This window comes from Panthera leo, chromosome C2 (assembly GCF_018350215.1).
Source record: "Panthera leo isolate Ple1 chromosome C2, P.leo_Ple1_pat1.1, whole genome shotgun sequence".
In the NCBI taxonomy this organism is placed as follows: Eukaryota; Metazoa; Chordata; class Mammalia; order Carnivora; family Felidae; genus Panthera; species Panthera leo.
In genome coordinates this window covers 56,797,869-56,807,931 of record NC_056687.1, presented here as the reverse complement: position 1 = coordinate 56,807,931, position 10,063 = coordinate 56,797,869, and positions in this window count along the sequence as shown.

Sequence of the window (10,063 nt, the reverse complement as noted above, 5' to 3'; positions counted from 1 at the left end):
TCAGCACTAGAGCTGAACAAGGTCAGTAAGATTGGACAAAAGATAGGCTGGCCACATCAAAGAGGGCTAGATGTGACAATCCACCTAATAGAACACACTGGATGATGGCAACAGAGCTAATCACTGAACACACACAGATACAGGCGATTTAAGACTAGTTTCAATTTTGTTGTTTTGCATTAAGCTATCCAGGTGGCACAAACCACTTATTAAAACCTCCATCTTTTCCCCATCATTTGAGATGCCATCTTTATCAAATAGTAAAGGTCTATATTCAAATGGGACTTTTTTCTGCTTTAGGGATTTATCTGTTCATGAGCTAACACAACACTATTTTAATTGCAGGGCTTTCACAATATGTTCTATCTGCAAAGGCAACCCATACCTCATCCTTCACCCCCATATACCACTGATTTTATATTTATTTTTAATTTTTCTGGCTATTAATTCTGGTTTGTTTTTCCAAGCAAACTTTCTGATCAATATACTAAGCTCAAGGAACCAAAAGGGAAGGGGGAAACTTAAGGTATTTATACTGCAGTTACGTTAATTTTAGAGTTTATCAAAAAGATACTGGTATCTTTTTAAAAATTTTTTTTTTTATTTTGAGAGAGGAACCAAATTGGTAGAACAGCATAGAAGTTTTTTGTGTGTCTTGCATCCATGAAATACAGCCATACCAACATTAAACCACCCTGCACATCTAGAAAACTGATCTGAGGATTAACACAACAATCTGCACAACCTGAACCACAGAACTCAGCAGGTACATGGCACAGAGAGTTGAACTGGGGGAGAGAGAAGCCACAGAGGGCAGGGAGCCACTTTTGCATGTGGAGAGAGGACGGAGATGGGGGGAGAGTATGGAAAAAGCACCCCTCCCCAAAAGCAGCTGGAGAGAAATTGGAAAAGTGGAAACAGCCGCAGGGACTGAACTAAAAAGTGGAAAAGGAGAAAGGAGAGGGTTTAAATTCCATTAAGACTGTAAACAAGGGGAGCGCAAAGGCTGCAACTCCACAGCTCAATACCTGGTGGTGCTCTGGTGGGAAGGGTGAATCCCCAGTAACAGAGTGGAGTCCGGACGTCTTAGGGCCACATGGGGAGAGCCGGTTCCCTTGCTGGAGGACACCTGGCAGAGGCTGTGTGGGTCCCCCAAAGGGAAGGCTCCAGTGGACCTGGGAGAACAACCACATTTGTTGGTGCTGGAACAAGGTCGTTGGGGGTGAAGCCTGGTGCCAGATGTGTATTGTCATTTTCCATAATCCCTGAAATGCTGCTGATACACTATCTCATGTACTTTTTCTGGGGTAGGCTGACCTGGCCACAGTCTCTGGGCATCGGGAGCAGCATGGTCCCACAAACGTTCCTGGGAGTGGCCAGCACCTAGCCATTGCTTGGTGAGACCCTCCTACAGAGGGGCAGAATGGGTCAAAGCCGCAGTTCCTCAGAAGTAAGGGGTCAGAAAAACAGCCACATCTGAGACAAAACTCAAAAGGGAGGTGCTGCCTGGGGCTTGGTCATGGACTGTGTAAAAGCAGAGAGTGGACGGAAGCCAAAGACAAAGGACAGGTGCACAATTGCTGATCAGGGAGAACAGGGTTCTGACTAGAGACTGGGTAGCTGGGTGATGCCATTTTCACTGCTCCCATGCATGCGCATACGCACCTGTGAGATCCAGAACAATCCACCCCAGTAGGCTAGCAGCGCCATCTAGTGGAGAAAAGAGCTGTTACACTAAGCCTTGCTCAACTGGGCCAACCTCACTCTTCAAGAACACAAGTCTCTCTGCCTGCTTAGTTTATGAACTATACAGTGCTACATAGTTTGGCTTCTAGGGGAAAACGAAGTGATTTCAGTTGTATTTCAGTCTGTTCACCAGTCCATCTAGTCAACGTTCTTTTTTGTTGTTGTTTTCTTTTTTCACTTTTTCACCTATTTTCTTTTTCTTGAAAACAGAAAGAGAAAAAACTCATTTTTAATTTCAATTTTTATTGAAAATATTTTTCTTTAATTTTTTTCTACTATATTTTATACTTTTGTGTAAATTTTTTCAAATTCTATTTTACTTTCATCATTTCATTTTAGTCTACTTCTGTGTATTCATTTTTTTCAAATTGTCAAATGATTTCCTTTTTTTTCTTTCTTTCCCCTTTTTCTCTAATCTATCAAGCCCCCTTCAATACCCATACCAAAAGACACCAAGCATCTAGCATAATTATTTGATTTTTTTGTGTTTTTAATTTTAATATTTGTTTAATTTTATTTTTTTTAACTTTAAAATTTTTACCTCATTAATTCCTTTTCTCACATCAAATGATGAAATGAAGGAATTCACCCCAAAAGAAAGATCACAAAGAAACGACAGCCAGGGATTTAACCAACACAGATACAAGCAAGATGTCTGAACCAGAATTTAGAATCATGATAATAAGAATACTAGCTGGAGTCAAAAATAGATTAGAATCCCTTTCTGCAGAGATAAAAGAAGTAAAAGTCAAGATGAAATGAAAAATGCTAAAACTGAGCTACAATCTTGAATGGAAGCCACTGTGTCAAGGATGGGTGAGGCAGAACAGAGAATCAGCAATACAGAGGACAAACTTATAGAGAATAATGAAGCAGAATAAAGAGGGAGATTAAGGCAAAAGAGCACAATTTAAGAATTAGAGAAATCAGTGACTCATTAAAAAGGAACAACATCAGAATTATAGGGGTCCCAGAAGAGGAAGAGAGAAAAATAGCGGTAGATGGGTTATGTAAGCAAATCATAGCAGAAAACTTTCCTAACTTGGGAAAGACACAGACATCAAAATCCAGGAAGCACAGAGGACCCCCATCAGATTCAACAAAAACCGACCATCAACAAGGTCGGTCATAGTCAAATTCACAAAATGCTCAGGCAAGGAGAGAATCATGAAAGCAGCAAGGGAAAAAAAGTCCCTAACCTACAAGGGAAGACAGATCAGGTTTGCAGCAGACCTAACCACAGAAACTTGGCAGGCCAGAAAGGAGTGGCAGGATATATTCAATGTGCTGAATCAGAAAAATATGCAGCCAAGAATTCTTTATCCAGCAAGTCTGCCATTCAAAATAAAAGGAGAGATAAAAAGTCGCCCAGACAAACAAAAATTAAAGGAGACTGTGACCCCTAAACCTGCCCTGCAAGAAATTTTAAGGGAGACTCTCTGAGTGGAGAAAAGATGAATAAATAAATAAATAAATAAATACCAAAACCAAAAAGAGTAGAAAGGACCGGAGAACACCACAGAAACTCCAACTGTACAAGCAATAAATTCATATCTTTCAGTACTCACTCTAAATGTCAATAGACTAAATGCTCCAATTAAAAGACACAGTGTAACAGAATGGATAAGAAAACAAGATCCATCTACATGCTATTTACAAGAGACCCACTTTAGACCTAAAGGCACCTTCAGATTGAAAGTAAGGGGATGGAGAAACATCTATCATGCTAATGGTCAACAAAAGAAAGCCGGACTAGCAATACTTATATCAGACAATCTAGACTTTAAATAAAGACTGTATCAAGTGATGAAGAAGGGAATTATATCATAATTAAGGGGTCTATCCACCAAGAAGAGCTAACAATTGTAAACATTTATGCACCAAATGTAGAGGCACCCAAATATTTAAATGAATTAATCACAAACATAAAGAAACTCATCGATACTAACACCATAATAGTAGGAGATTTCAACACATCACTCACAGCAATTGACAGATCATGTAATCAAAAATTAACAATGAAACAATGGCTTTGAATGACACACTGGACCAGATGGACTTCAGATATATTCAGAACATTCCATCCTAAAGCAGTGGAATATATATTCTTATCTACTGCACATGGAACATTCTCCAGAACAGACCACACACTGGGACACAAATTAGCCCTCAGCAAGTACAAAATGATCGAGATCATACCATGCATATTTTCAGACCACAACACTATGAAACTTGAAGTCAACCACAAGAAAAAATTGGAAAAGTTCACAAATATTTGGAGACTAAAGAACATCTTACTAAAGAATGAATGGGCTAACCAAGCAGTTAAAGAGGAAATTAAAAAGTATATGGAAATCAATGAAAATGATAACACCAGAGCCCAAAACCTCTGGATGCAGCAAAGGCAGTCATAAGAGGGAAGTATATAGCAACCCAGGTCTTCCTAAAGAAGGAAGAAAGATCTCAGATACACAACCTAACCTTACGCCTTAAGGACCTGGAAAACAAACAGCAAATAAAACCCAAAACCAGCCGAAGACAGGAAATAATAAAAATTAGAGCAGAAATTAATGCTATTGAAACCAAAAAAAAGAAAAACCAGTTGAACAGATCAATGAAACCAGAAGCTGGTTCTTTGAAAGAATTAACAAAATTGATAAACCACTAGCCAGTCTGTTCAAAACGAAAAAGGAAAGGACCCAAATAAATAAAATCAAGAATGAAAGAGGAGAGATCACAACCAACAAAACAGAAATAAAAACAATAATAAGAGAATATTAGGAGCCATCATATTCCAATAAAATGGGCAATCGGGAAGGAATGGACAAATTCATAGAAACATATACATTACCAAAACTGAAACAGGAAGAAATAGAAAATTTGAATGGACCCATAACCAGTAAGGAAATCGAATTTGTAATAAAAAATCTGCCAAAAAACAAGAGTCCAGGGCCAGATGGCTTTCCAGGGGAATTCTACCAAGCATTTAAGGAAGAGTTAACACCTATTCTCTTGAAACTGTTCCAAAAAATAGAAATGGAAGGAAAACTTCCAAACTCATTCTATGAAACCAGCATTACCTTGATTCCAAACCAGACAGAGACCCCACTAAAAAGGAGAACTATAGACACACTTCCCTGATGAACATGGATGCAAAGATCCTCAACAAGATATTAGCCAACCAGATCCACCAATACATTAAAAAATTGTTCATCATGACCCAGTGGGATTTATACCTGGGATGCAGGGCTGGTTCAATTTCTGTAAAACAATAAATGTGATTCATCATATCAATAAAAGGACAAGAACCACATGATCCTCTCAATAGATACAGTGAAAGCATTTGACAAAATACAACATCCTCTCTTGATAAAAAACCCTCAAGAAAGTAGGGATAGAAGGAGCATACCTCGAGATCATAAAAGCCATATATGAACGACCCAATGCTAATATCATCCCAATGGGGAAAAAGTGAGGCCTTTCCCCTTAAGATCAGGAACAAGACAGGGATGTCCACTCTCGCCACTGTTATTCAACATAGTATTGGAAGTCTTAGCCTCTGCAATCATACAATACAAAAGGCATCCAAATCGGCCAGGAAGAGGTCAAAATTTCTCTCTTTGCAGATGACATGATACTCTATATGGAAAACCTAAAAGATTCCACCAAAAAACTGCTAGAATTGATTCATGAATTCAGCAAAGTTGCAGGATATAAAATCAACACACAGAAATCTGTTGCATTCCTATACACCAACAATGAAGTGACAGAGAAATCAAGGAATCGATCCCATTTAAAGTTGCACAAAAAACCATAAAATACCTAGGAATAAACCTAACCAAAGAGGTGAAAAATCTATACACTGAAAACTATAGGAAGCTTATGAAAGAAATTGAAGAAGACACAAAAAATGGACAAAGATTCCATGCTCCTGGATAGGAAGAACAAATATTGTTAAAATGTTGATACTACCCAAAGCAATTTACATATTCAATGTAATCCCTACCAAAATAACACCAGCATTCTTCACAGAGTTAGAATAAATAATCCTAAAATTTGTGTGGAACCAGAAAAGACCCCAAATAGTCAAAGCAACCTTGAAAAAGAAAACCAAAGCAGGAGGCATCACAATCCCAGACTTCAAGCTATACTACAAAGCTGTAATCATCAAGACAGTATGGTACTGGCACCAGAACAGACACTCAGATCAATGGAACAGAATAGAGAACCCAGAAATGGACCCACAAACGTATGGCCAACTAATCTTTGACAAAGAAGGAAAGAATATCCAATGGAATAAAGACAGTCTCTTCAGCAAGTGGTGCTGGGAAAACTGGACAGCGACCCATGGAAAAATGAACCTGGACCACTTTCTTACACCATACACAAAAATAAACACAAAATGGATGAAAGACTTCAATGTAAGACAGGAAGCCATCAAAATCCTCAAGGAGAAAGCGGGCAAAAACCTCTTCGACCTTCGCCAAAGCAACTTCTTACTCAACACGTCAGAGGCAAGGGAAACAAAAGCAAAAATGAACTACTGGGACCTCATCAAAATAAAAAGATTCTGCACAGGGAAGGAAACAATCAGCAAAACTAAAAGGCATCCGACAGAATGGGAGAAGATATTTGCAAACAATACATTAAACAAAGGGTTAGTATCCAAAATCTATAAAGAACTTACCAAACTCAACACCCAAAAAACAAACAATCCAGTGAAGAAATGGGCAAAAGATGTGAATAGACACTTCTCCAAAGAAGACATCCAGATGACCAACCAACACAGGAAAAAATGCTCAACATCACTCATCATCGGGTTTTAATACAAATCAAAACCACAATGAGATACCACCTGACACTTGTCAGAATGGCTAACATTAACAACTCAGGCAATGACAGATGTTGGAGAGGATGCGGAGAAAGAGGATCTCTTTTGCATTGTTGGTGGCAATGCAAGCTGGTGCAGCCACTCTGGAAAACAGTATGGAGGATCCTCAAAAAGTAAAAAATAGAACTACCCTATGACCCAGCAATTGCACTACTAGGTGTTAATCCACATGATACAGGTGTGCTGTTTCGAAGGGACACATGCACCCCAATGTTTATAGCAGCACTATCAACAATAGCCAAAGTATGGAAAGAGCCCAAATGTCCGTCGATGGATGAATGCATAAAGGAAATGTAGTATATATATACATATATATATATATACATACATATATATATATATGTATATATATATATATATATACACTCACAATGGAGTATTACTCAGCAATCAAAAAGAATGAAATCTTGCCATTTGCAACTACATGGATGGAACTGGAGGGAATTGTGCTAAGTGAAATTCATCAGAGAAAGATAAAAATCATATGACTTCACTCATATGAGGACTTTAAGAGACAAAACAGATGAACATAAGGGAAGGGAAACAAAAAGAATATAAAAACAGGGAGGGGGACAAAACAGAGGAGACTCATACATATGGAGAACAAACTGAGGGTTACTGGAGGGGTTGTGGGAGGGGGGATGGGCTAAATGGGTAAGGGGCATTAAGGAATCTACTCCTGAAATCATTGTTGAACTATATCCTAACTAATTTGGATATAAATTTTAAAAAATAAAAAATAAAATAAAAGATGTGGCATATACATACAATGGAATATTACTCAGCTATAAAAAGAATAAAATCTTACCATTTGCAACAATGTGGATGCATCTAGAGGGTATAATGCTAACTGTAATAAGTCAGTCAGAGAAAGACAAATACCATATGATCTCATTCATGTGTGAAATTTAAGAAACAAAACAAACGAACAAAGAAAAAAAGAAAAAAAACAAAAATGAAATAAAAATTATTTTATTTATTTGTTTAAAAAAACAGACCCATAAATACAGATAGCTGATGGTTACCAGAAGCCAGGTGGGCAGGGGGGTGGGGGAAATAGGTGAAGGGGATTAAGAGTGCCCTTATGATGAGCACTGAGAAATGTAAGGAAGTGTTGAATTACTATATTGTATACGTGAAACTAATATAACACTGTATGTTAATTAGACTTCAATAAAAATTAAAAATACAGCAACGATACCAAACAACAACAGAAAAATCATTTCAAACCATTTTCTTTAGCCAGACAGGAATTATGGTATAAATCAATTTAAAGAGAGAAAAACCTAGCACACCCAACTCTTGTAAATTAAGCTATTGTATTCTAAAATATATCATGAGTAAAATAAAATATCACAAAGAAATTAGAAATTAACTTGAACTAAATGATAATGAAAATAAAATATGTGCAAACCTGTGGGATAGAGTAAAAGAGATGTTTGTGAGGAAATCTATAGTATCAAATGTGTAGATTAGAAAAGGAAAGAAAATCTGATCTAAAATTTGATCTAAAGGAATTAGCAGGAACATAAAATTAAACCCAAAAAGGATAATATACAGATAATAAAAAGATGAAAATGTATGAATTAAATTGAAAACACATACATAAAAAAATCAACACCACCAAATTTGGGTTATTTGACAACACTAATAAAACTGATACACTACAATTAAGATTTATCAAAGAAAATAAAAAAGAAGAAATAAATTCCTAATATCAGTAATGAAAAATGGGACATTGTTAGAGATCCTAAACTTAACAAAACAATAAGTAGACATTATAAAGAAGTTTTGTTGTAGTCAGAGATGAAAAGGAAAAGCCTAAGAAAACTGAATCCAATAGAAATGAATAATCCAAAACATCCTCTATCTGTTAAAGTAATTTGATCCTTAACTACAGACCTGTCCACAAAGAAAACTTTAGATTTAGACAATTCCCTTAATGTTCTTCCAAAGACTTACTAAAGAAAAAAAAATACCCAAAATGACCCAAAATAGAGAGAAAATACTTTCTAATTCATTACAGGAGGCCAGTATAAACTTGTTATCAAAAGTTGAAAATGTCATTACAATATAAGAAAAAGCATTACTGGATAATCATAAATATAGATGCAAGATTTCTTTTTTTTTAAGTTTATTTATTTTTGAGAGGAAGTGTCTGTGGGAGGGGCAGAGAGAGAGAGGGAGAGACAGACAATTCCAAGCAGGCTCTGCACTGCAAACAAAGAGCCTGGGGCTCAAACTCACATACCGTGAGATCATGACCTGAGCTGAAACCAAGAGTTGGGCACATAGCCAAATGAGCCACTCAGGCACCCCCACAATGCAAAACTTCTATGCAAAGTTTCTAAACAAAATATTAGGAAATGATTGTATCCTGACCAAGTTTAGTTTATTTCAGGAATGCTAAATTAGTTTAATCCTGGAAAACTAATACAACTCACCACATTAACAGAAAGAAGAAAAGTCATCACTGATCATGTCAATAATCCATTCATGAAAAACTAGTAACAGAGTAATTTTTAATCTGATAAGGGATGTCTATAAAGACCTCCAGACACATCAAACTTAATAGTGATATTTAGAGCTTTCCTAGTGAGATTGAGAATAAGATTAAGATGCTGGTATCATCAATCTTATTCAGTCTTGTCCTGGACCTTGTAGCCAGTCCAATAAAACAAGGCAAATGAATAAAAGATATATGGCTTTGGAAGGAAAAACTAAAATTATCATTATTTGTAAATTATAAAATTTAAATGAATCTACAGATAAACATCAGAATTAATAAATCAATTGAGCAAGGTCACAAGGTACAAAGTTTAAGCCCAAGCATCAGTTGTATTTCTATCTACCAGCAGCAAATAGAAAATGAAAAATTTTTGTCACACCTTTACAAATGAAACAAATATTCAAAAACAGTAAGAGTAAACTAATTATGATGTTCTATTTATTCAGAGGAAATTTGTAGAATACTACAAAACATTATTGGGATGCCTGGGTGGCTCAGTCAGTTGAGTGTCTGACACTTGACATTGGCTCAGGTCATGATCTCATGGTTTGTGAGTTCCAGCCCCACCTTGGGCTCTGCACTGACAGTGTGGAGCCTACTTGGGCTTCTCTCTGTCCCTCCCCCACTGGTTGAATCTCTCTCTCAAAATAAATAAACTTAAAAAAATACTTCTATAAAACTTTATTGAAGGAAATTAAATAAATGGAGGGATATACTATGTTATTGGATTAGAATACTCACTACTATAAAGATAATGTTTCTTTAATGATATAACAGTTTCAGTGTATTTCTAATAAAAAGACCAGTAACCTTTTTTTTTTTAATTTTTAGTGGACTTGGACAAGCATATTCTAAAATACATGTGTAAAAGCAAAGGACCAAGTCAACACAAAAAGAACATTTCTAGAGGATTTATA